The sequence below is a fragment of the Amblyomma americanum genome, chromosome 1 (genome assembly GCF_052857255.1).
Source record: "Amblyomma americanum isolate KBUSLIRL-KWMA chromosome 1, ASM5285725v1, whole genome shotgun sequence".
In the NCBI taxonomy this organism is placed as follows: Eukaryota; Metazoa; Arthropoda; class Arachnida; order Ixodida; family Ixodidae; genus Amblyomma; species Amblyomma americanum.
The window spans coordinates 97,911,261-97,937,014 of NC_135497.1; the positions used below are offsets into that span (position 1 = coordinate 97,911,261).

The window sequence follows — 25,754 nt, forward strand, 5'->3', positions numbered from 1 at the left end:
CTTCGCCGTACACCTGCTGTATCGGAGGCGATAACACGCTGTTGTCCATACCGGTTTTCCAAACACGAGCACACGCCAAAAAGACGTTATGCTATGCAGCATTATAATTATTTGAAAACGGCGCCACATACTATTCGATGCGAGATGCGGCGCGCATGGAAAAAGTAGTAAGGTTTCGGTTTTGGTTTTCGCGAAAGAAATAAGGTTTTTAAAGCGCGAGTGGAGAATTTATGCTTTAAACCAAAAGCCCTTTGTGTTCTTGGATGCTATAGCAAGCTACACTTGGCAACAGTGCAACCAATATAGACATGACCGTGAAATTGGTTTGTTTCACTTTTTACCCATTTTGCCCGGAGGCGGCGGAAAATCATCCGGGCAGCAAACGACCGTGTGCGCCGGTGTGTCGGCGTCGGCGGAGCTTTCTCTCGCGGATTACGTTTTGATTGAAATTCAACTTAATCCTCTACTTACGGTAAGTCTACACGATTATTTTTATTCATTTGGTCTCCTTAGCCACTCTACTAAGCAGTGCTGTGTGTGCAGAGCAGATTATGTGCGCAGCGACAAACTTCCTATCCACGTTTGTAAGCGGCATTTGTAAGGACGTTTGTGTGATCAGCGGCAGCCGCCATGTTCTCGAATAATGCGCTTATGTCTGTGCCGCTATGTCTTTCCTAACGCGCGGAAAGGCGTACGGTGCGAAACCTGGGACGGTAAGCCCTCCTCGCGAGCTCTCTACTGGTTTTTCCGTGTTTAGTGCGCAGCCAGAAATATCGCTTAGTCCGTGAGTGAAGGCCGAAATGAAACTATGCGTTAGAGCCGTGTGAGCACGATTTACTTGGCATCTGCGGAAACGCACAATCAAGTTCTGAGGTGGATTACATTTATTTTTTATTCTTTGTGTTATCGCCTGTCGGGACCATGGAGTGCTGTTCATTGAGAGGTGTACATTAATTGCTTGTTTGTTGTAGCCGCTCACTCGGTGCGTGTCGTGGGAAGCGACGTTTCATCAAATACGTTTTGTAACGCTATTGACTAGAGTTCGAGGCGTTTGTCAAAGTTGTAGTGAAGCGGCGGTGGAGGAATGCTAATAGAGTGATGGTTGAAAAAAAAAAGTGGTTGCCGGCGCAAATGGCGAGCGTGTACAAACACCGCGAAGAACCTACGAGCTGCAACCCGTCTCCCCTTTCGTTGCACACGTATGGATTCGTTCATCCCTGTTATCCGAGCCGTTGGCCGCCGCCGCTGGCCTGCGGGCAATTCATTTCGAAAGCTGAGTAACGGTCGCCTCGACAAGAGATGGCTTACATTTCGTTCCGAGAGGCTCGTTCATGAACCGCGCTTACGCGTGCACAAATTTCTTCAGTACCAATTGTGCGAGAGGCAGAGTATGCGTTTCTCATCTCAGACTGCTACATTACAAAAACGCCAATGTAACTTGGCGCTTATTTGCGCCACGAATGCAATTCTGCTCGCGCTGTTTTACTATGGCTGCGCCTTTTGATGAACACGTTAATTGTTTCAATGAAATAATTCTTACTTTGAGCGTGTTCGTTGCTTTCGTTGATTTTTCTATCAGCGTTAGGTTAGGGTACCTGCATGCAAGTGTCTCCTTTTTACTGCTCTGTTCGGGCTGCACTTGAAGTAAAAATTAACTGAATTTGAGATGGTATTTCATCCTTACAATAATGAGCTTGTTGTCTGAAGCTCACGTCTGGTTCTGAAATGGCGCTGCTGCAACCACTATGTGCTGTTTGAGTTTTTCTGGATAATTACCACAACATGGAAGCGCTGTAACCCGCTTGTTCCAAAGAGCGCACGCTGGTGTATGAGTTTGCTGTTTCGTCTTAGTGTTTCAAGTTGTGGGTGAACTGGTTTGCAGTCTGCCTGGTAGGTTTTGCATGGCTTGTGCCCATATGAGTATCGGCGTATGTACCAGGCTTCATGCAGGGTATTTTGAAGCGTTTGTTCAATAGCGGGTATAAGAATAAATGCTTGAATATTCTCCAGATCGGATCATTTTGCAAGGAGCACTGAATGTACGTTTTATGGGGCAGCATTCTCAACAGCTCGTAGCGAGTCAATGATGATAAGTGGCACAAGTTTTCTAAGTATTCTATTCCAATTAATGTAAAGGGAATGCATACAAAGGTCAGTATTCGCAGTAGGTATTTAGTGTAGAGGTAGAGTGCTGCATGGAATGTGGATATTAGTTACAATGTTTTATGACAGCCACTTAGAATTTGTCATGCATATTTACTGAAATGATGAATCCAGCACGATGGCTCAGTGGTTATCGTGTTCTTCAGGTGCTCAAGTTATCATCACCACTGCAAAGTAGCGACGATAACTGCGAGCATCACATAACCGTCTCTGCCTTTGTGCAGATTACCCACTGTGCAGCCGTACATCTCACTGGTCATCGCACGTGCCCTGAAGACGGACGGTAGTCTCGAGCAGCGGACCAGGAAGGGGTGGTCGTCGGTGTCACCCGGAAATCCGGCACAGCATCAACGGTTCACTGTGGGCTATAAAAGAAGATTCCTTCCACTGGGACCTCACTTGGCAGTGGTGACCGTAACTGCGAGCATCATGTAACCGTCTCTGCCTTAGTGCAGGTTTGTGCATAATTATGCCTCACTGAATGTGATTTTGTTTTCCTTTTATGTCGGCGCTGCTCCTAAGTGGATGGGTTTTTTGTAAAAGATGCGTACTATAGCTCGTTGTTGTGCTTGCCGTCTTCCACTCACTGATACACCTTTGCAACATACTCAGAGTGCAAATATAATTTTCATCGTGGTGCATGTGCGGGAATAACAGAAGAATCATTCAATGCTAAGCGCGAAGCCAGAAAGAAAGCATGGAGATGTGACTCGTGTTGAGGCAACCAAAGGGCACAAGCACCACACAAAATTCGCAGCATGATTCCGACGTGATAATCAGATTACTGTAGACTAACACGAAGCTTGATGCTCTTTTGCCTTTGTCAAAAAAGTTTGATGCATTTGAGTCGCAAATGCAGTTGCTCTCTGATAAGTTTGACGACTTTCAGAACCACCTGACTGTTCATTTCTCGCTCCAACTTGCGCCGAAGAAGTCCTCAATATAATCATGATGCTGAAGGACAACTGTGCATCAGCCTACGATGATGTGAAAGTTTCCCCCGTGAAAGCTGTAGCCTCACTGATAACTCCAGTCCTTACGCATATATGCTACTGCATACTTCAAGTAGGGATATTTCCAAACCAAATAAAGCTTGCGCGTGTTCCAGCTATTCATAAAGGTGGTGCTTTTGAAGACTTGAAGAACTATAGAATAATGTCAGTGCTTTCAGACTTTTCAAAAGTTGCTGAACACATAATGAACAAAAGAATTGTCGATTTCCTCACTCTGCATAACTTGATAGTAAACAAGCAGTTTGGATTCAGAAAGAATAAGGCAACTGAAACTGCTTTACTTTATATGAATAAGGCAACTGAAACTGCTTTACTTTATATTAAACAGAAAATTCTTGACAACATTAAGAAATGAAAGCTTACTTTGGGTTTATTTCTTGATATTAGGAAAGCCTTTGATTCTGTGCATCATGATATATTATTAATAAAGCTACCGTTCTGTGGAATCCAAGGTACAGTACATATCCTGATGGAAAGCTGTTTAATTTGCAGGGAGCAATACACCACAATAAAGAGCATCGAATCCGATCAAGGCACTATTAAATACGGAGTTCCATAGGGATTCATTCTAGGCCTCATATTATTCTTGATATATATGAGTGATGTTGTAAACACCCCATGCTGCTCTGAAATGGTATTACATGCAGATTACACTAATGTATTTTTTTTTTTCAGGTTGCAATGAAAGCTTCGTTTACAGGGAAGGAAATGAATGGCTTCACTATTTAGACTTTTGGTTAACCTTTAATAAACTAGACCTAAAGATAAACGAGATGGAATACCTGATTTTCAAGCCTAAAGGTAGCAAAAAAGATAGAGAGTTCAAATTGAAGTTCTGGGATAACATTATCAACCAGTCTAAGAGGATTTGCTTTCTAGGTGTTATCTTTCATGAAACGTTTCTCTCGAATTCGCACACAGAAGCTCTCTGAATTGAACTTTCACGTGTTTTTGGCATATTAAACAGGTTGCCAGTGAAGCAACAAACTTACTATGCTCTTTGATTCACGTTTAACATACTGCTCCCGAGTATCGTCAGACACAACACAAAGAAACCTTGATTAGCTGCACCCTCTGCAAAAGCGCTCAATATGTGGTATTCGAAAATTCCAAAAATAAAACATTGCTTGCCATACTTTAAGATCTATGACATACTAGAGATTAGTAAGCTATTCAAATATAAGTTATTTCTGGAAATCGCGCACGAACATGTTACACCGTTCAAATATTGAGGTTCAATACAAAAAGAAACACACTCCACATTCCCTTAGGGAAGATAAAATACAGGTGCCCCGATCTTGCACCAACTATGGTGATGTGAGATTATGTATGCAAATTTATTGAATCAATATCCAGCCATCTTTGAATTATTACCAATCTACCCATCACTACCTAAAGAAAACACTAAGACATATGTACCTAATGGAATAATAAGTCAAAGAATTTCTTTTGTGTCATGGATGATATTTCGGTCTGTTATACGTGCAAATAGTATTCGGCAATCTGTAAGCGTTTTTTTTTCATATACAGAAGCATGCACACAGTCCTCAGGATTGTCCATTTGTTTTGTTTTGTGTGCTTGCATACATATTGGTTGTTGTATGATGTACTGTACTGCAAATGTGTTCGAATATGCCTATAGTGGTTGCCACTGCTGTCAGGGGTGGGATGGCCTCATCAGGCAAAAATGCCATTAGCCTCTCATCCAGGACAAATTTTGTATATTTTTTGTCCCAAATAAACTGTACTACTACTACAACCTGAATGATGCAGGTTCGATCCTGGTCTAGCCTGTCGCGTTTTGATAGAGGCAGTATGCTAGAGGCCTGTATTCTAGGCAATGTCAGTGCACGGTAAGAAACCGCAGGTGGCCGAAATTACTCCGCAACCTTTCACTACGGCGCCTCTCATAGCCTGAGTCACCTTGGGTTTTTGGACCACATAAAACCAAGCCAAAACATCGACTAGCTTTCTTGAATGGGATAGCCAGGATACATATGCCTTGTGTTAAAGCACGTTTGTAGAGATGGAGTGGGAATTTTTTTTTCAGTTCCTCTTATTTTTTTTCTTCCTTTGTACAGGTCAACATGCCCGGATGACTGACTGCAGACAACAGGTCGCAAGATTGCTTCTGAGGAAACTATATTCGGACCATTACTTTCAACATTTATTTTTATATGGTGCATTCTTGTGATGCATGTATTGCATATTCCTTGCCTGCATAGCTTGGAAATAAACTAAATTGTAAGTATATTGATCGTCATGTCATTTGTGAAGACCGTGTGGTGACCTTTTTCAACAGTTGTAGACTGTCTATAGGCAGTCTACAGACAATGGTCTATTAAGGTTTTTAGACAGAGCTCTATAGACAGCCTATAGACAAATATCTACAGCATAGCCAGGCCACATAACTGTGGAATGTCTATAGACAGTCTATAGACCTATGTCTACTGGACCAGTAGATTTTTGTGTATAGACAGAAATCTACATGGCCTATGTCTATAGATCTTCTATAGACTGCCTGTAGACCTGTGTTTATTATCAGTAGATATTTGTCTATAGACGGTCTATGGACAGAAGTCTATAGGAAGTGTATGGCCGTAAATCTATAAATCTTTTATAGACTGTCTATGGACCTGTGTCTATAGACTGTCTATGGACCTATCTACTTTCATTAGACATTTGTCTATAAACTGTCTATAGACAAAAGTCTACTAAAAGTGTATGGCCATAAATCTATAGATTGTCTATAGACTGGTTAAAGGATTTGTCTTTAGACAGTCTATAGACTTCTTAGACTAATGTTCATAGAAAGTTTATGGACTGTCTAAAGAAATTTTTATAAGGGCTGGGGCCCTTGAGGTGTACTCTGAAATAAATATCGTCTTGTGAAAAGCCCGTCTTGTGGCGGCAACCTAAACACGTGTACTTTAAACTTTGCCGTGTGTTTTCCGCGGCAGCAGGGCAAAACACTACGTGCGCGCATTAGACCACACCTTCTTCATTGCTAATCGTAGTAGGTGCACAAAATCACGCCACAGACTACGTGGCGTTCGCGTCCAACTGCAAAAGCCTGCTTTGATAGCGTTCCGCGCACTGGATAGGCAGCGCGCCCTCCCTTCCACCCTGGGAGGCGGCATGCACTTAATGGTTGATGGCAAGAGATTGATCACCAAATGAACGCTGCGGCCTAGCTATTGCTGCCGTGCCGCATGTCAGCGACAACGCTGTCAGCGCTAATGCATTCAGGCCACATCTCTCACCACCATCACGTATCAAAGCACGAATGAGGCGTCCGCATATCCAGGGAGCCTGTTATGCGCCCTTCCTTTGCTCAAAACCATCGCCGTCTAGCACATTGTCAACGCCAATGAACACAGTGAACACCGACATATTTCGCTTTGTATATCCTGGATTGGCTGAGCTAATCCACATTAATTCTTTAGCCAAAACCAACAAGGCAGCATGATTTGCTTGTCGCTTGCGTAGTCGAGCACTTACGGCTTCCCTAAAGTTCAGAAAGGACATGGAAAGGGAAGGCAAGGGATCTCCTCTACCTTACAGAGATTCTGAACTTGAGGCGTGGAATAAGTGTGCCACTATACTAGTGAAAAGCAAACCATTGTGAGTTTGTCACGGATCTCCCCGGAGAACACTCGGACCGCAAGAATGGACTAGGCGACAGGTGTACCCACACAGACGCACATTTATTGCCCTACGTGACGCACACACTAGCACACAAAAGTAACAAAAGCAACACAAATACTATAAATACACACAACCCGGGAACACTGCTACCAGCGTCTTCTACTAGCGTCCTACTGTTAGCGGTCGGCGTTCGTGCTCACGGTTGGTTCGGGTCTAGTAGCCGGCGTCGAGATGGCAATCGACGTGCTGCGGCTGGCGTTGCTGGCGGCGTCGCTGGCTGCGTCGCTGGCTGCGTTGTACAAGCTCCCGGTCCAAGCGCCCGTGGAGGTGGTGCCGGTGTTGTTGGCGTTGGGGCCACCACCCGGATGGGTGGCAACAGCGCTGGAGACACCCCTGGCCGTAGCAGGTGGTAGCGTCCTCAGTTAACTCCCGGGAACGGGGTCAGGAATGGCAGGAAGTCGACGATGCGAAGCCGTAGAACGCGAGCTCACCGGAGCAGTAGCCGGCGTCGCTCCTTTCCAGCCGAAGCGTCCCTGACCAGCCGGAGCCTCCGCTTCTCTGTTCTCCCCCCCCCCCCCCCCGTGTCTCTGTCTGTCTGTTGCTACCAGGAAGAAAGAAAATGAAAGTGCACAGGCCTGCTCACTGGCTCAAGCCGAGCCACAATCGCTACCACATGCAGATAGAAGGAGAGTTGAAAGATGGGATAGAAAGACAGGATAGTAAAGACGCGCTAAAGACAAGGCCGATCCTGGAGGTAGTGCAATACCGGGCCAACCGGTGGCGGGAGTGAAGCATTCTTCAAACTCTCCGCCACATTTCCAAAAATAAGTCCAACTTGGACCCGTAACAGATACTCTACGGGGTCCGGACAATCGCGCTCCTTCACCCTTTTATATGTTGTTGTTGTTAGCCTATCAAAAGATGGCACATACCCACACTGGGGGATCGGCCAAGAATCGGGTGGCTGTTCACTTGAACGCAGGTAATAAAAAGGAAAAGCACGTGGGAGCGCAACGCCGGTGAATTGTTCCTCACGAACAGAAATGGGATGAGAGTTTCGATTTAAAAATTATAAGAATAATAATAGAGGGAATAAATAATAATGGTTAAGTCAAAATGTAATAATTGATAGAAAAGAAAAGTTTGGAACACTTAGCAAGGCAGTCGGTGAGATTCTATCAGGAAATTTAGAACAGCGGTACAAACAGATCTGCGGCTGAACCCAAATGTGCTGGCGCCAAATGATAGCAAGAGCGGGCTGCTCAAACTAAGGCCAAGATGCTGCAAGGGCTCCTCCAGCAACCTTTTTCTCAGAGAGTTGAATCGGCGACAATACAGCCAAAACTGTTCTATAGATTCAGGCTCACGGCAAAAGGCACAAAGGGGAGAGAGCGCCAAACCCGACCTGTGTAAATAGAAATTTAGAGGGGGGATGCGGCAGCGCAGCCTCGTCAGTTATACTTCAAGCTGCCGAGAGCAACAAATTTTCCTGTTCCAATAATATTTAAGGTGCTCATAATCCGCCGATGTTAAAAGAGTTGTGTCTTGCGTGCTTAAAAACGCACGTCGTCGAAATCTAGATGCTGTAATATAGGCTGTAGCCGGGATGATTGGCAACACGGGGCCACTGAGGGAAGCCTTTGCGAGATTGTCAGCAATCTCATTTACTGTCACACTGCTGTGACCGGGAACCCATACTAAATGAACAAGGCTCAAATGCGGAGGAAGAAGGGATAAGAAAGTTGTTAAAATGGGACCGTCAACATGTGCAGCGAGGGACGAAGACAAAGATAAAGAATCAGTAATTACTGCAACTGCTGTAATAGAGGGGTCTAGCTTGCGTAGAGCAAGTACAACTGCCAGAAACTCTGCTTGAAAAATAGGGGTGAAATCAGAAAGGCGCAGTGAAAAGGACCAGTCTAAATGCGAGCAAAATATTCCCACACCTGCTTTTTCATTGCATTGCGATGCGTCAGTGGCTATTGCTATATCTGTAGCAATAGCCTTTTACAGCTTTGGCGTTACTCCACGTAAGTCTTGTCGTCGTCTTCTCCTTCTCTTCTCCGCCAATCATCCCTCTCCACCTCACCGAATGCTTTTTTTTCATCTTCTTTATTCTTCGGTTAATCCACGTCGTCTTCTTCACACCTCTTTCCTTCATAATTTTATCTTAGACTCTTTATTATATGTGACAGCTTTTTTTTTTGGCAAAAGTACGCTCTTTAGGGCTTCTGCATGCCGAGCGTACGAACGACAAAAAACGTTCGGACGCCGCGGTTCAGAAGCATCGTAGTTGGCGAATGCATCGTGGCCGTGTATCCCGTAGTGGTTCAGTCAGGACGCTGAATTAGCACCGGCGATATCGCTGGTCGGCATACGTCACTTGAAAATACGAGCATGACAATCTCATTCCGCGTGGAACAGATTCCGTAATCTTTGGTTCGAACTTGCTCTTCTCTATCTAAAGTGTTCCGCGTGAAAGCTCGACATCGTTGCGCTGTCCGTGAGCAGCCGCGTTGGGGCTTTCTTTCTGACAGACGCTAGTGCACGGCCAACAGAAAGTGTCGCGTTTACACTATTTACAGCGTACGCAACGCAGTAAGAGATGCGTACGCAAGCTTACTGCGTACGCCCCAACTATAAAAGTATCCAGTGTCTATTGAAACGTTGCTGTAAAAGTTTTGCCCCAACCAGAATCTATAACCGCTTTGGTGATGGTCTATGCGCATGTGTCGTGATGTTCTCTAGTATGTTAGCATCGATTCGCTAGTGCGAGTTAACAATTAAAACTGAACTCCATTGATCTTTAGTGTCCTGATTTAGTGCCGCGCTGAGCACGAATTGCTTGTAATTCAAGAACAGACGATGAAGTCGCCAGGAAGAACGAAAGGCAAAGTGTGATCGAAACCAGGGAGGGAGGACGATGAAGCTCAGAATGTTGTCCTGACAGCCGTCTGGCGGCGTCCTCTTGCGACCGTGCGCTGCATCCGATGATGACGAACGCGGCAAGAAACGCGACGCACGAGCTGCATACACGGGATGATCGCGTGAACGAGGGCGAGCTTTCTCCATGCATCTGCACGAAACGCTTCTCACGCCGACGTCTACGCAAAACCGGGCAACTACTCGGGAAAAACTTTCTGGGCAACAGCACTATAGAAGCCTCGAGCACGAGCTGCGAGCTTACAGGCCATTGTCGTCGGCTGGTAAGTGAGCGGGAATAGCGCGCTTGTGGAAGCCTAACCCTCCCGCTCGCAGCTTATAGTACAGAGGCACAAGTTCTCTCCGAGTTGTGGGCTCGGAGATCTAACGAAATAAAACAGAGGAAGGAATGACCCCCCAAATGAAGAAATCAGAGTGCACAGTAAAGGCTTTATGGATTTATTTATCAAGCATTCCTAAGCATAGCACATATATTCAGACATGAACAGTCTTTCGTTCATGAACTTGATAAATGCACACATTATCACACACACACACACGCACAGCACTACCGTCGACCTCGCCGCTTCGAAATTGGTGCTTGGCCAGAGCTTGCTTCTTGCGTCGTATTCGGGTCCGGGACAAGATCAGTAGCAGAGTCCGGAGCCGCCGGCAGTGCCGCACTTGAGCCTTGTACCGATGGAGGCGATTCATCGAAGGCCATCGAACGCATATCGCAACCCTGGTTCACGGGAAAGGGTTGGAAGCCTTCGAGTATGACGTAGTCTTCGATTACGTGGTACAGGACATTCTGCCGGGGTTGCAGATGGGCACGTAGAAGTGCGCGAAGCACGATTGGTGGAGGCGCCCTTTCTTCTTGGTACCGTGGCGCGCCGAAGTCCATCCTGCTAGAGCGTTCGCCATCACGATCAGCATTCGCTTGGTCCTCACTGCTCATATCGTATCCCGTTTGCTGAGAAACTCAGGGAAGACGACGTCGAGGAGTGTCGATTCTCGAGCTCCACACTGAAACGCGATCGCCTGAGTCTGACACCGAACACGAACACGACTCGAGCACGTGATGAACGCGGTCACGTGTCAGGGTGTACACCTTCTCGCTCGAGGAGATGCGCGTCCTTTCGACTTCCTTTCTTCTTTCACACCCTCCTTTATCCCATCCCTTACGGCGCGTTTTAGGTGCCCAACAATATATGAGACAGATACTGCGTCATTTCCTTTCCCTAAAAACCAATTATTATTATTATTCGAAACCGCGTGAGCCTGACACTGATTTTAACGCGACAGCGTTAAGGAGCTCGTGTAGCGAAAGGCCGGTGTCGTCGGCGTCTTTGGCCTTGGGAGAGAATTCTGAGACAGGCGTCATTTCCTTTCCTTAAAAACAATTTCATTTCAATTTCCTTCCCTTGCGGCCTGGTTGGGGTGTCCACCGAGATTTGCGAGACAGGCGTCCTTTCATTCAATTGTCCAACCGGCCACGCGTCGCCCCGAACGGGCGTTAACGTTGCGTGGACTCCTCGGCAGGGCTGCAGCACGCTGTCGCGTCTCACTCTCAAAGACGAAGTTTAAGCGGTCTTCAATTTTTTTAAACCGACAGTACTGCTCTGCTTAACTTATTGACCATGTTTTGCAGTTCATCTCCTCAGTGACTTAGCAAGGCAAATGTCATCAGCGAATCGCATGTTACTAAGGTATTCTCCATTAACCCTTATCCCCAACTGCTTCTAATCCAGGCCTCTGAATATCTCCTGTAAACAGGCGGTGAATAACATTGGTGAGGTCGTGTCACCTTGCCTGACACCTTTTCTTATTGGAATTTTATTGCTGACTTTCAGTAGGACTATGGTAGCTGTGCACCCGCTATATATATATATATATATATATATATATATATATATATATATATATCTTCCATTATTCTCCATTATTCTCACGTATATATATATATATATATATCTTCCATTATTCTCACGTAAGGCTCTTCTACACCCCGATTCCGCAATGCCTGCATAACTGCTGAAGTTTCAACATAGTCAAACGCTTTCTCGTAACCTATAATGGCTATATGTAGAGGTTGGTTTTACTCTGCGCATTTCTCACTTTATTGATTGTGTCAATGTGGCCCATTGTCGAGTACCCTAACGAAAGCCTGTCTGATCATTTGGTTGATTGAAGTGTATGGTTCTGCTGACTCTATTGCCGATTACCTTAGTAAATACCTTAGAGTATTTACCTGTAAGGTATATAATCACCGCACGTTTTTTTTCTTCACACCGTGTGCTGTGCGATGTCAGTGCACGTTAAAGAACCCTAGGTGGTCGAAATTCTTCCGGAGCCCTCCACTACGGCGCCTCTTTCTCTCTTGCTTGTTTCAATCCCACCTTTCCACCCCCTATCCTCATTGCGAGATTGAGGTGTCCACCAAGAAGTGTCATGGTTACCGCGCCTTTCATTTCCTGATAACCAATCATTCACACCTCCTGGCCAGTGGAGCTCGAAAGAGTATTTTGTTGCAGATTTGCGCTTGTTGCAGGCGGGAAAATCGGCATCCTAAAGAACTAGGGCGTTAATTTTGCAGTTTATTTTCCAGCTGTTTTGCAGACTGGTCTCGATCATGCAAGGCCAGGGAGTTGGGCCGCGCGCCTGGAATGCCGGGGAACTCGGGGAGTCCAGTGGCCGGAACCACGAGACTCCCCAAATCGTTCAGAAGCTTCCAGTGCTCGGCGGCAGCGGCTGCTGTAGACTGTGGATTCGGATTGGCCCCAGTCAGAAGGAGGTTGGGTCGCTGCTGACTCGGGAGTGATGAAAGGGCCCGAGTGCAGTAGGCAAACGTATTTGAAGTGCTTGAGGTCCGCGCGTACCGCAGGGACTGCATGATAGCTATTTATTCGGTAACAGCTGTTTAAGAGTGGTCGAAGCAAGACGTTTTAGTCAGTGTTGTCTAAGGCGACAGCAGCATCATCTCTTACGCGCTGGTAGTTTAGGAAAATATTTTGAGGGCACTTAAGTCTGCTTACGTGGGGGAATGCGAAAGCATGTGTTTTGAGGAAGGGAAAGGTTTAAGGAAACGATAGGGTGCAGTCGTTCTCACATCTCGACATCTCGATGGACACCTCAACCGCAGCTTAAAGCATGTAACTGAAGGTGCCTATGTCATCGGTCCGAACCCCTGTCACAAGCTAGCCTCAAACTTGACTAAAACATGTAAGCTATATTCAAAGAGATGCTATGACACCGCACGGAACGCTGTACGACGAACGGTTGCTCAGAATTTTGATGCGAATATGTAGTCGGGAATGCTGCCACCCCATTGAGGTCAGCCAGTGATGCCATCACTGGGATTTGATCTGCACCTTCATGGATTAGGGGATGGGGGATTGCTATGGCGTGATATTGCATCCTTGTCACATGACGACTTGGTATGACATCAGACTCATATTACGTCATCATTAGTCATGCTAATTAGCCTCGGCGTTACCCAAACATATTAATTAACATTAATTAGGTATGATCGTTACCGTTATCTAATGATGTAACGTCATTGTCTGCATCGTGTGACTCGTCTGCTCGTGACGTCACATGGTGCAGTTTCTTGCGAACACTTTTTGCGGACATGACCTTGAGACTGCGCCGTCTGATGCTTTCGCATTAAAACAAGTAATAATAATAATAATGATAATAATAATAATTTGTTTTGGGGAAAGGAAATGGCGCAGTATCTGTCTCATATATCGTTGGACACCTGAACCGCGCCGTAAGGGAAGGGATAAAGGAGGCAGTGAAAGCAGAAAGGAAGAAAGAGCTGCCGTAGTGGAGGGCTCCAGAATAATTTCGACCACCTGGGGATCTTTAACGTGCACTAACACCGCACAGCACACGGGCGCCTTAGCGTTTTTCCTCCAGTAGCTATGCAAGAGCAGAGCTTCAGGAACTACGTTAAGAGTCAAACCACGCAGAGAACAACCAACGATGCGAGGGATAGGCTCTTTAACGAGCGCAGGTTCAGCCCTGAAACCCCCAGCACGAGTAGCGCTAACCAAACATGGCTGAGCGAAATCAACAATTAGAGCTATGGCAATGGAACTGCAGAGGCTACGCACGCAAGCAAGGCCTCTTGCAGCAGTACATATATTCCAGGGGAACCACACCAGATGTTATTTTACTACAGGAAACAAACAACACGTCACCAAAACTCCGACGGTACACATGTCAAGAGGGCAGCCGCATTGCCACCTTAATTAGTAACAAGGTGGTGGCCATAGAACACAGATAGAGGACACAAACATAGATCACATAATCACAGAGATAATTCCCAAGAAGAAAGCGAAAGCCAAAAGCACCCTAATAGTTAACCTATATAGTTCGCCGAGGCAAACAAATGGCGACTTCCTCAGGCTCTTTGCGGAGGCGAAGAGACTAGCAGGGCAAAACACCCTTCTCATAGCAGGCGATTTCAACGCCAAAAGCCCAAGATGGGGCTACCCCAGAGATGACAAGAAGGGGCGTGGCATCTGCTTAGCGGCAGAGAGCACAGGGTGCGACCTCCTAACCGACGAGAGCCAGCCAACCAGACAAGGCAACAGCGTGAGCCCAGATACTAGCCCGGACCTCACCTTCGTAAGAGGCAACAAGCAGGTAGAATGGGAAAACCTTCTCGAGAACCTGGCTAGCGACCACTACATAGTCAGAACCTGCATGGTGGCCGAGGGGGTAAAAAGGAAGATTGGCACGGCACGAATCACGGATTGGGACGCTTTCAGGGTGCAATGCACGCAGCTGGAGGGCGAAATCGAATCCGTAGAGGAGTGGAGTCAAAAGCTTCGGCAAATCCAGGAGGGATACATGAAAGCTGTGGATAGAACAGAGCAAACACCGGAAGTAGATAAAAGGCTCATCGGGCTATGGGAGGCAAGACGAGGGCTTACCAAGCGCTGCAAAAGGCAGAAGCTAAACCGAAAGCTTAAAAAGAAAATCGCTGAGATAACTGAAGAAGCAGAGCAATATGCAATACAACTGGCAAGGCAGGGCTGGCAGCTGTTCAGTAATTCGCTGAATGGCACGCTAGGCACGGCTAGGACGTGGCAGATTCTCCGAGCCCTCATGGACCCAACCCAAAGCAAAACCGAAGGCAGCAAGTCGCTACAGAGACTGGTACATCAATATGATGGAACCGAGGAACAGCTGCTAGAGGGAGTTAGGATAAAATGCTACGGGAAGGATCAGATAGAAAGCTACAAGGAAGAGTATAAAGGCGAAGAGAATCTAAACATGGACAGGCCTATCACCAAGGAAGAGGTAATCGAGGCGTAAGAGCGGCCACAAAGAACACGGCAACGGGAGCAGACAAAATCAGCAACTCACTAATCAGGAATCTCAGCGACAACGCCATAGACCAGCTAGTGGTGTACCTCAATAAGCTTTGGCAATCCGGCACGGTTCCGGCAGAGTGGAAGCACGCAATGGTGGTTATGATACCAAAGCCAGGCAAAAAGCTATCGATCGAAAACCTCAGACCCATTTCCTTAATATCATGTCTAGGTAAGCTCTACGAGAGGATAATCACCAAAAGGATTCAAACACATCTGGAAGGAGGAAGGTTATACCCGGATAGCATGTACGGTTTTAGAGCGAACCTGTCCACCCAAGACATCCTAATACAGCTTAAGGAGGAGGTTCTAGCCACGATGCCAAAAGTAGGGGAAAACGTGGTCATGGCCCTCGATATAAAGGGGGCCTTCGACAACGTCAGCCACAACGCCATCATGGAGGGAATCAATAACACCAACTGCGGAAGAAGAGTCCATAATTATTTCAGGGCCTTCTTAAGCGATAGAACTGCGACAGCCGGGCATGGAGACCTTAGAAGCGACCCTTTCGGCACACCATGCAAGGGCACTCCCCAGGGATCGGTCATCTCACCGATATTATTCAACGTTGCGATGATCGGGCTTGCGCGGCAACTCGAGAGGATACCAGGGATAAAACACGCGATGTATGCCGACGATGTCACGGTATGGGTCACCCAGGGCTCTCTGGGGGAGAAGGAGGACAGACTACAGGCAGCAGCCGCGTGCGTGGAGAAGTACACCAGAGAAAGAGGCCTCAGATGCTCAACCGATAAATCGGAGCTGCTGAGAGTCGGAAGACATCCCACTAAAGCGGAGCTGGAAGTCTACCTGGAAGGGCAGAGGATCCCAGAGAAAGACATAAGGGTGCTAGGTATGTGGCTGCAAAGAAGCAGAAAATGCAGCCACACCATCAGCCTAATCAGTAAAGCAGCAGAGCAGGTAGGAAGAATGATCAGCAGAGTCTCGCATAGGCGGTACGGCATGAAAGACGAAGACACGCTCAGACTCGTGAGCAGCCTGATAGTCAGCCGAGTCACCTATTCACTGCCCTACCAGATACCAACCAAAGCCGACATGGAACAGATAGATGTAATATTAAGGAAGACATATAAGACCGCCCTGCATCTACCTAGGAACACACCGAACGAGAAACTACTCCAGCTAGGGATTAGTAACACCTTCCAAGAGCTGAGGGAGGCCCAAATCAGGGCACAGTATACGAGACTCCGAGGCACGTCAACAGGCCGGGAACTGCTGAAAAGAATAAGGGTGGAAACACAAGAGCGCCTTGACAGGTACAGGGACGTCCCAGATAGAATCAGAAAAGCCATTCGGGCCGCACCCCTGCCCAGGAACATGGATCCGAACCTGCACGAAGGAAGACGGAAAGCAAGAGCCGAGTATATCGAGCGAGGCTTAGCCAATCTGGAAAACACGGTCTTCACGGACGCGGCGCTGTACCTGATGGATAGGAAGCGCACGGCCGCGGCTGTAGTAGTCGACCACCAGGGAGAACTGATCACCTGTGCAGCGGCAGAGGCTGCGGGCGCAACAGAAGCCGAGGAGGTTGCCATAGCTCTAGCGGTCGCTTGCGGCTCCCAGGGAAACAAATCTCTAAACATACTTACAGACTCGAAAGAGGCATGTAGGAACTACACTAGGGGAAGGATAGGTGCCGCAGCCATGAACATACTCAGAAAAGCGCGTGTTTCAGACACAAAACACATACGCAGCCTGGTTTGGATACCCGGACATGCAGGTATTAAGGGAAATGAAAGAGCGGACGGCCACGCTCGAGCGATGAGTTTCCGAGCGGGATTACCGGACGACTTTTGCACCCGAGCCTGCGACGGGGGGTACGCAGAGCACCTGGCCCTATACAGGGGCTTAAGGTATAAATATCCTCCGCCACACAAGGCACTAACAAAGGAAGAGGCTACCGGGTGGCGCAGACTGCAGACGGGTATTTTTCCAAATATACACATACTAAACAAGATGTTTCCCACACAATACAGAGCCACATGCCCGTGGTGCGGGGCGGTACCAACGCTGTACCACATCACATGGGAGTGTGAGCGAAACATAAAATTCCACCAACACAAACACACAAGTGCGGAGCAATGGGAGAGCCGACTCGTCAGCAGCGAGCTCACGGTCCAAAGGACCCTGCATGGTGCAGCACGCTTACGAGGCAGCGCGGCTCAGCGGAGCCCTGGAATGAGGGCCCGACCTTGCGAAGACGGGATCCGGGATCGCCGGATATGAAGACGAAGCGGATCCTGCTGCCGCCGAACTACGCAAATGTTCTATAAATGTTTTTCTATCTATCCATAAAAACGCAGCCGCCGCGGTCGGGTTCGAACTCGGGAACTCCAGCTCAGTAGTCGAGCACCCAAACCACTGAGCCACCGCGGCGGGTGGCGTTGTGAGCGAAAAACCACGAGCATGACTCTGGCAGGTGGTGCCCAGAGAGAAACCTAGGAGGCATGGTGGGCCACCTTGGTTACGTGACCTTGCGGCGTCATCGCAACCTGCCCACGAGATAGTGAGCAAACTGCCCACCGTGGCAGGTGGCAGTTAAATTAATGATTGGTCGCTCGGGAAGAGCAACCTGGGCAGCACAAGGCCCACCGCTGGGAGCACCTGCCATCGCGGCGCATCGCTTAGGGGCGCTGTACGATCACTTTTTTTCCCCATGCGCACGCGTCGTTGCGACCACGCGCACGGCCGCGTGAGGGTGCGTTGCGGACGAGGTGTTGTACGATCAAGTTTGCTGCATGCGACCGAGCGGACGACTCCGGCGTTCTGATTGGCGCGTTCGTCAGTGCCGCCCGTGCGGCAGAACAGGCATGTGCCGTAGCAAAACACGAAGATATCTTGCCGTGCGAATGCACACACATTGATATGGTGGCTCACCCGAGACATGTTTAGCTGTGAGAATTTTTAGAGCAGGTAAAACCGCGATCGGCTGATGAATCTCGGCGCGGCCAATTCTGACGTCCGCGAACGAAGTCGCAACAAACTTTGCAACACCGCAGGCGAGGTTCTAAAACAGCGTCACGGGAACGATTAACGTTTGCGCTATTTCCACATCAGAAAGTGAAAGAAGGCATCACACCGCGATCGTGACACAACTCGTTCGACCCTAGTCGGCTAGACTCCGCTGGAGACCACCCATATATGCAACCGTTCTAACTATACGATCTAACGTATTTGCCTCCTAATATTTGAAGAGTGCCGCCATTGAAAGTTACGCTATACCCTAACCCGCAATAACGATTTCAGAACGACGACGCGATTTGTATCACGAATTCTCGGAGCCAAGGATACGGGACTAGAACAAGCTATAGGTTAGCAGTTGTTGCATCTGGGTTGCAAGCCCCAAGGGTAGCGTTGGCCTGGCGGCCTGGGGCAAAGCTGGAAACATCCGAAGGTCCCGGCAAAGGATGAGTCGACTGGCAACAGAACAACTTGTTTATTCTGGCATCGCAAAAGAGCAGCCGGTCAGGGCGACCACGTTACTCGGAGGACGGAATCGAAGTCTCTCCCTCGCGTCCGGCGCAGCTGTCTTTTTTTATACCCTCGGAGTCGAGGGCAAGAGGGAACGGCTTGGGAAGAGTCATCCGATACGGCGACGCTTGAACATGTTCAGGCGTGACGGGCGCGTCCGCCAGGCCGGCGCCGGTCAGACCTCCTCGCCTCCCAGTTGAGGAGCTCCTCTCCCCGGCTGCCGCGCTTTGACAAGCGTGCGCACCAACATGCACACACACACACACGCACGCACGACGACATGTGGCACAGAAACCTGCCTGGACGCGCTTGGCGGGAGGCGTTGCGGCAGCGATGAACGAAGCCGCGGCGTCCGTTGCATCCGCGCCGGCTATACCGCGCGTCGTAGGTAGGCGAGACGTAACAGACCGCCCCGCCGGGAGAAGGAGATCCCGATGGTCAGGGGACTGCATCCGCTGTCCAGAGGGATGTCGCTCGATGATGCTTGTAAACGAAACCGGTCGTCCCTCGACGTTGCTTGAGCGCAGCGCACAGAGAAGGCCTCGTTCTCAGGTTCAGGATCACACAGGGCACTGCAAAGTCACTTCAGGAGAGTTGCCATTTTTGTGCTCGTTCCCAGCAAGCGTTAGAACTACGCCGAAACGCAACCGCTCAGTCAGCAAGCACGAGACAACCCTCACTAAGCTCTGCCAGGCTCTTTCCCCTTTTATACTACTGCCTAGTTCCATACAGTAGTCAAGCAGCACTCAGAACGCGTCCACAAATTGGAAAATTGCACAAGAAAGCACATAATCACTTTGAAACACTAAACAAAAGCAATATGTTAAAAATCCTGCCTCAGGAAGAAAACATCAGTAACCAACAACTTTGAGGCGGATTCCTACGTTAGGGGCTTCGACTTAAGCCATCGGCGTTACCGTTGAGACTCCCCTTTTTGTAACGCACCTCAAAGGAATATTGTTGCAAAGCGAGGCTCCAGCGCAGGAGGCGGCCATTTTTGGGAGAGATGTTCTGCAGCCATTGGAGAGGGCAGTGATCCGTCTCAATGATAAACCTCGAGCCGGCTAGGTAGCATGACAATTTCTGAACGGCCCACACGAGACACGCACACTCTTTCTCGGTGGCGCTGTACGCCTGCTCACGACAGGTCAGCTTACGACTAGCATACAGGACGGGGTGTTCCACTTCTCCATTGTCCCTTTGGCACAGTACAACGCCCATGCCTCGCTCACTAGCATCGCACTGAACAACGAACCCTTTGGTATAGTCTGGCGATCGTAGCACAGGCTGGCTTGTTAGGGCGCTCTTTAGGGCGCTAAAAGCTCTCTCCTTTGTCTCGCTCCAGACGACTGTTTGGGGCTCTGTTTTTCTTAGAGCATCCGTCAGGGGAGCCGCGATATCGGAGTACCTGGGGATGTACCTCTGATAGTAGCCGGCGACACCCAAGAACGACCGAATATCGGTCTTCGTGCGCGGTTGCGGGAAGTCTCGCACAGCGGCCACCTTTATTTCAGAGGGGCGGCGACGACCCTGTCCAATCACGTGACCGAGGTAGACAACCTCGGCCTGTGCTAATTGGCACTTGGGAGCCTTGACTGTCAAGCCCGCTTCGCGCAGGCGGGTTAGCACTGCCCGCAAGTGTGCCATATGCTCAGACCAGGATGCGGAGAATATCGCTACGTCGTCTAAATACGGTAATGCGAATTCTTCCTGTCCTCGCAACACTTTGTCCATGAGGCTTGAAAAGCAGTATGGCGCGTTCTTCAAACCAAAACTCAAAACTTTAGGACGGAATGTTCCCATTGGTGAAATGAACGCCGCATACCTACTAGCCTCTTCTGTAAGTGGAACCTGCCAATAACCCCTGACAAGATCTAGGGTGGAAATAAACTGAGCGCTACTAACTTTCTCAAGGCGCTCCTCGATGTTAGGGATCGGATAAATTTGATCCTTAGTGATGGAATTAAGCCTGCGGTAGTCGACGCAAGGACGAGGTTCCTTGCCCGGTACCTCAACTAAAATCAAAGGGGAGGTATAATCACTCTCACCCGCCTCAATAACACCGAGCTGTAGCATTTTCTTTACCTCAGCCTCCATAATATCGCGCTGGCGGGGTGACACCCGGTACGCCTTGGATCGTACTGGCTCTGGGGAGGTAAGTTTTATATCATGAGTAAGGACAGAAGTCCTACCAGGCCTCTCAGAGAACTGACCTTGAAACTCTTGTAAGAGTTGGTGTAGTTCGGTTTTCTGCTCAGGCGACAGCGGTGCTTTAATGATTAAGTCACTAATGACCTGATCAGTGTCTTCCCTGTTCGTCACTGAGCCTAGTCCCGGAAGCTCGACCGGAAGCTCTTCTAACTTTCCCGTGTCGCGCATTTCATCTCCAGTACCTGGTGCCTTCAACGCTACAGGCTCAATTTTATCCATTTCTGACGTGCTCGGAATATCAGCTTGCTGCGCCTCCGACCCTTTCTCATTGCTCGACAACGTCGGCCCCGCAACTACCGCCTTTGCAGCGAGCTCCCGAACTCTCGATCTGGTTAAGGCCTGAACGCTAGCCTCACCAAACAAAAGACCCTTCTCGCGCAGGAGGTGATCGGACCGGTTCGAAAATAGGTACGGGTACTGGGGGGGCAGCCTAGATGACACTACGGCCTCCGTCTCAATTGCTCCGAAAGGTCCTTCAATAACCACTTTTGCTACGGGCAGACACACGCTGTGAGCTTCCACTGCTTGCTTGATCCATGCGCACTCGCCCGTGAACATATCGGGTTCTACGTAAGAGGTGTGAACTACATCCATTGTAGCTGCGGAATCACGAAGCACTCGGCACTCTTTCCCGTTCACGAGGAAGTCTCGCATGTAAGGCTCGAGAAGCTTCATGTTCTCGTCAGTGCTACATAATGACAAACACACGACTTCTCTTTTTGTTTCTGGACACTGCGCCGAAAAGTGACCCGGCTTCTGGCACGTATAACACACGCGCGCTTGCCTCCTCTCGAACCGCTTTCTGCGTTCGGCTTCGGCTGCCGCCGTCTCCTTACGTTCGGTCGGACTGCTTTCACTCGCATCCGCACTACGCGTGTCCCCCCTTGCTCTCATGGGTGTGAACTTCGGCCTCTCAGACTTGGAGCCAAATTCACCCTTTTGACCGTCCTTAGCTCCGCGAGCCCGACGCGTCACAAACTCCTCGGCTAGCTCGGCGGCTTTAGCCACTGTACTAACGTCTGGCCTATCCAAGACCCAGTACCGCACGTTCTCAGGTAACCGACTATAAAACTGTTCCAGCCCGAAACACTGCAGAATTTTCTCGTGGTCACCAAACGCTTTCTCTTCTTTGAGCCACTCCTGCATGTTTGACATAAGCCTGTAGGCAAACTCTGTATATGACTCATTTCTACCTTTTTCATTTTCCCGAAACTTCCGACGGAACGCCTCCGCTGACAGCCTGTACTTTTTTAGCAGACTCGATTTCACTTGGTCGAAATCCTCTGCCTCCTCTCTCTTCAAGCGAGCGACTACGTCGGCCGCCTCGCCGGGTAACAAAGTGAGCAAGCGCTGTGGCCACGTTTCTCGAGAGAACCCCTGCTTCTCGCACGTTCGCTCAAAGTTAACCAGGAACAAACCAATGTCCTCTCCAAGCTTAAACGGCCGCATCAGGTCAGTCATTTTGAACGATACCCGTTCTCCTGCACCGTGTGCCTGACTTCCATTACGAGCGCGTTCCATCTCTACCTCGAGACGCTTCATTTCTAAAGCGTGGTCGCGCTCTTCTTTCTCTTTTTGCTCTTTACGTTCGCGCTCCTCTTTCTCTTTTTGTTGTTTACGTTCGCGCTCGTCTTTTTCCTTTTGTTCTTTACGTTCGCGCTCGTCTTTCTCTTTTTGTTCTTTACGTTCGCGCTCGTCTTTCTCTTTTTGCTCCCTCTCCTCAATGGTCTCAAGGCATTCCGACAGCTCGTCATCCTCAGCCTCCAACTCAAGAATAGCCCTTAGCAGTTCTGGTTTTCTGAGTTTGTCTGAGACATCCAGACCCAACTCTCTTGCAAGCTCCAGCAATTTCGGTTTGCGCAACGACTTCAAATCCATGGCTGCTCCGAATGCTGCTTTCTCTACTGCCTACTATTGTCTTGCCGCAAACTAACCCGGCAGCAACGACAACACAATTACCAGCTCTGTTTCTGACACTAACAAAAGCCTGGCAAAACTCAGAAGAAGAAAGTCCCGCACTCACCAAACCTCGCAGCCAAGAATTCAGCGCAGTCGTTCCGCTGCAGGCAACCAGTCATCACACAGGGCTCGTTGCACTGCTCCCGGATGGTCGTTGAGCTGCTCAGCATACAGTTGACCGCATATCTTCGCTGCTGGCCTCCGTTGTCGGGATCTCACCGCTGGCAACCAGTTGTTGCATCTGGGTTGCAAGCCCCAAGGGTAGCGTTGGCCTGGCGGCCTGGGGCAAAGCTGGAAACATCCGAAGGTCCCGGCAAAGGATGAGTCGACTGGCAACAGAACAACTTGTTTATTCTGGCATCGCAAAAGAGCAGCCAGTCAGGGCGACCACGTTACTCGAAGGACGGAATCGAAGTCTCTCCCTCGCGTCCGGCGCAGCTGTCTTTTTTTATACCCTCGGAGTCGAGGGCAAGAGGGAACGGCTTGGGAAGAGTCATCCGATACGGCGACGCTTGAACATGTTCAGGCGTGACGGGCGCGTCCGCCAGGCCGGCGCCGGTCAGACCTCCTCGCCTCCCAGTTGAGGAGCTCCTCTCCCCGGCTGCCGCGCTTTGACAAGCGTGCGCACCAACATGCACACACACACACACGCACGCACGACGACATGTGGCACAGAAACCTGCCTGGACGCGCTTGGCGGGAGGCGTTGCGGCAGCGATGAACGAAGCCGCGGCGTCCGTTGCATCCGCGCCGGCTATACCGCGCGTCGTAGGTAGGCGAGACGTAACACAGTACATATTCGATCGTTTGTAATTATAACAGGGAAATTCACATAGCTCAGACCAGGCACAGGTTAAATGATCAGTTATTCAAACTAGCACACTGCAGACTTTTTACATGTATTTTAATTGCCTTTATTTTGTGGCTTTTCCATTAATCCATGCACACTTTAGTTGACAGTAACAATGTCAAGTAAACAGGCCTCCTTGCTGTCTCCCCACTTAACTGTTATTGCAAAAGACACTTATCTATTTGTAGATATATGTAGTGTGTATCTGAATTGTGCACGTATTAAAAATTCCATATTTTAGTACTCTGCTGTCGAATATGAACCCAAATACACAAGCAAATTATGACATTCCCAGCAATTTGGAATATGTAAGATCAGTTGTAACTGCAGAAGTTGTGCATTTCACAGAAGAGTGACCGTGTAACAGTATTGCTTTCTCTCTGTAATGTTATTCGGTCCGTTAGAAAAGGCAAAATTGAAATAGCACAGTGTGGAGAAAATTAAATGGGCTAAGCCATCTATCACTGCGCTGAAATGCACAGCTTTGTTTTTTGCAGTGACAGCGGGCGACCAGTTTTATTTTAGCAGTCATTCCTTAGCTCATATTGAAATGACAATTGCACAAGCTAGAATGCAGCACTGAAAACAAGCCTGGAGAGTTGTGCTCAGAGCCAATCAATGGTGACACATGCAGAAACAAGCTGGCGTGTTATCTGTACACAACTCCAAAAAATTCTGAAAGTGCCCATGTGAATGAGAACAAAGTGGGTGCTTACTACTTAGTAAAAAGCCATACATGCCTTTTACCTCCAGTGTAAACATAACATGATGTGGGAGTTGGTAAACTGGCTTACATCTGGATGGCTCCTGGTTGAGGTTGGGAAAGAATACCTCATATATTCAGGGAAACAGGATGCACTGACCATGCATAGTGGTTATCTCAAGCATAATTTGTAGAAATATATTTACAAGGTGAAAGCTGTGTTGTTGCAAAACACAATGAAATAAAAAATAAGTATATAGGTGTGTGCCGGGCATACATGCGTATATCCTCTCATGTAGCTTTACAGTAATGTTTAAGACTTTTTTCTGAGCAGAAAAAAAAGAGGGATCGTAACAGTGCTTCTGGTTCCCAAAACAGCAGATAAAAGTGAGCATTTTCTGCACAACTTTCCATGTATAAAACTTTTGGCCGTGCTAGCTGTTGTTATTAGCAACATCTTTTGAAAAGTAAAGCTTATTACACTGCCACTTGGTTTTCAAACTGGCAAAGTTTCCTTTGGGCATACCTTACGTTAAAATGACTTAGTCGTTAACCTAACTGCTTGAAGATCTTTGCCTAGGCTATGCCTACTTTTCGGCGTCATACAAGGAGTGTATGTGAATTTCAACAGTCCTTCAAGGGTTGCATGTATTAGGCAAACAAATGTCTTGTTTTGTGGCCTCTTTTTTCAAAATAATGCATTAAAATCATAAAACTCCTTAGGGCCTTATATGAAAACTCTTGTTACTAAGGTAAGGAAAACAGCAACTCTATGAAGGAATTAACGTTGAGTGCAGGTTTGTGGCTTGTGCCTTTCCGTGCGTTTCACTGCCGTCAATGTAAGAAAATCGCATTCACACGCAAAATTCACAGCAGCTGTAATCTCACTCCATTCATGTCAACAGAACTGCATGTGAAACGCAGCTTTATTATAGAGGAGCAGGAGGCATCCTTTTAAAAACACTGTAAATGCTAGCCCCATAACATACCTGGCTGGCCATTTCAGATGAGGATAAGGATAAATTGACACACGCACATAAAAGTCACATGCGTAAACACACGCACCTAGCATTTTAACCGCATCACATAATGGAAGTCTCCGTGTTGCTTCGCTTGACACAAGCACAAAGGATATACTGACACATACCAGCTCGCAATGGAGACGGGTATGGCTGACATTAAAAACTATTAATGCAGTCCTATTAACAGCACGCAGACGGCTGTTCTGGAGTGTTGGGATGTTGATATTGATAGTGGGATGCCGGACCATATAGCAATCAATGAAGACTAGTTAAATGAAACAGTGAAAGGAAGCAAGGCAGTAATGTGTGCTAGTTGGTTGCACATTTGATGGGAATAACGCGCTACATATGGACAAGAACCGACAACTGAAACGATGGACACAAGAC

The 25,754-nt window shown here is 48.3% G+C and overlaps 1 long non-coding RNA gene across 1 annotated transcript; it reads left to right on the forward strand.

The window, feature by feature from the left end:
- The first annotated feature begins 384 nt into the window (after window positions 1–384).
- LOC144134346 (uncharacterized) lies at window positions 385–5,427 on the forward strand. Its single transcript, XR_013315130.1, has 3 exons — window positions 385–472; window positions 2,388–2,618; window positions 5,258–5,427. It is a non-coding gene; the product is annotated as an uncharacterized LOC144134346 (long non-coding RNA).
- Window positions 5,428–25,754: the final 20,327 nt, after the last annotated feature.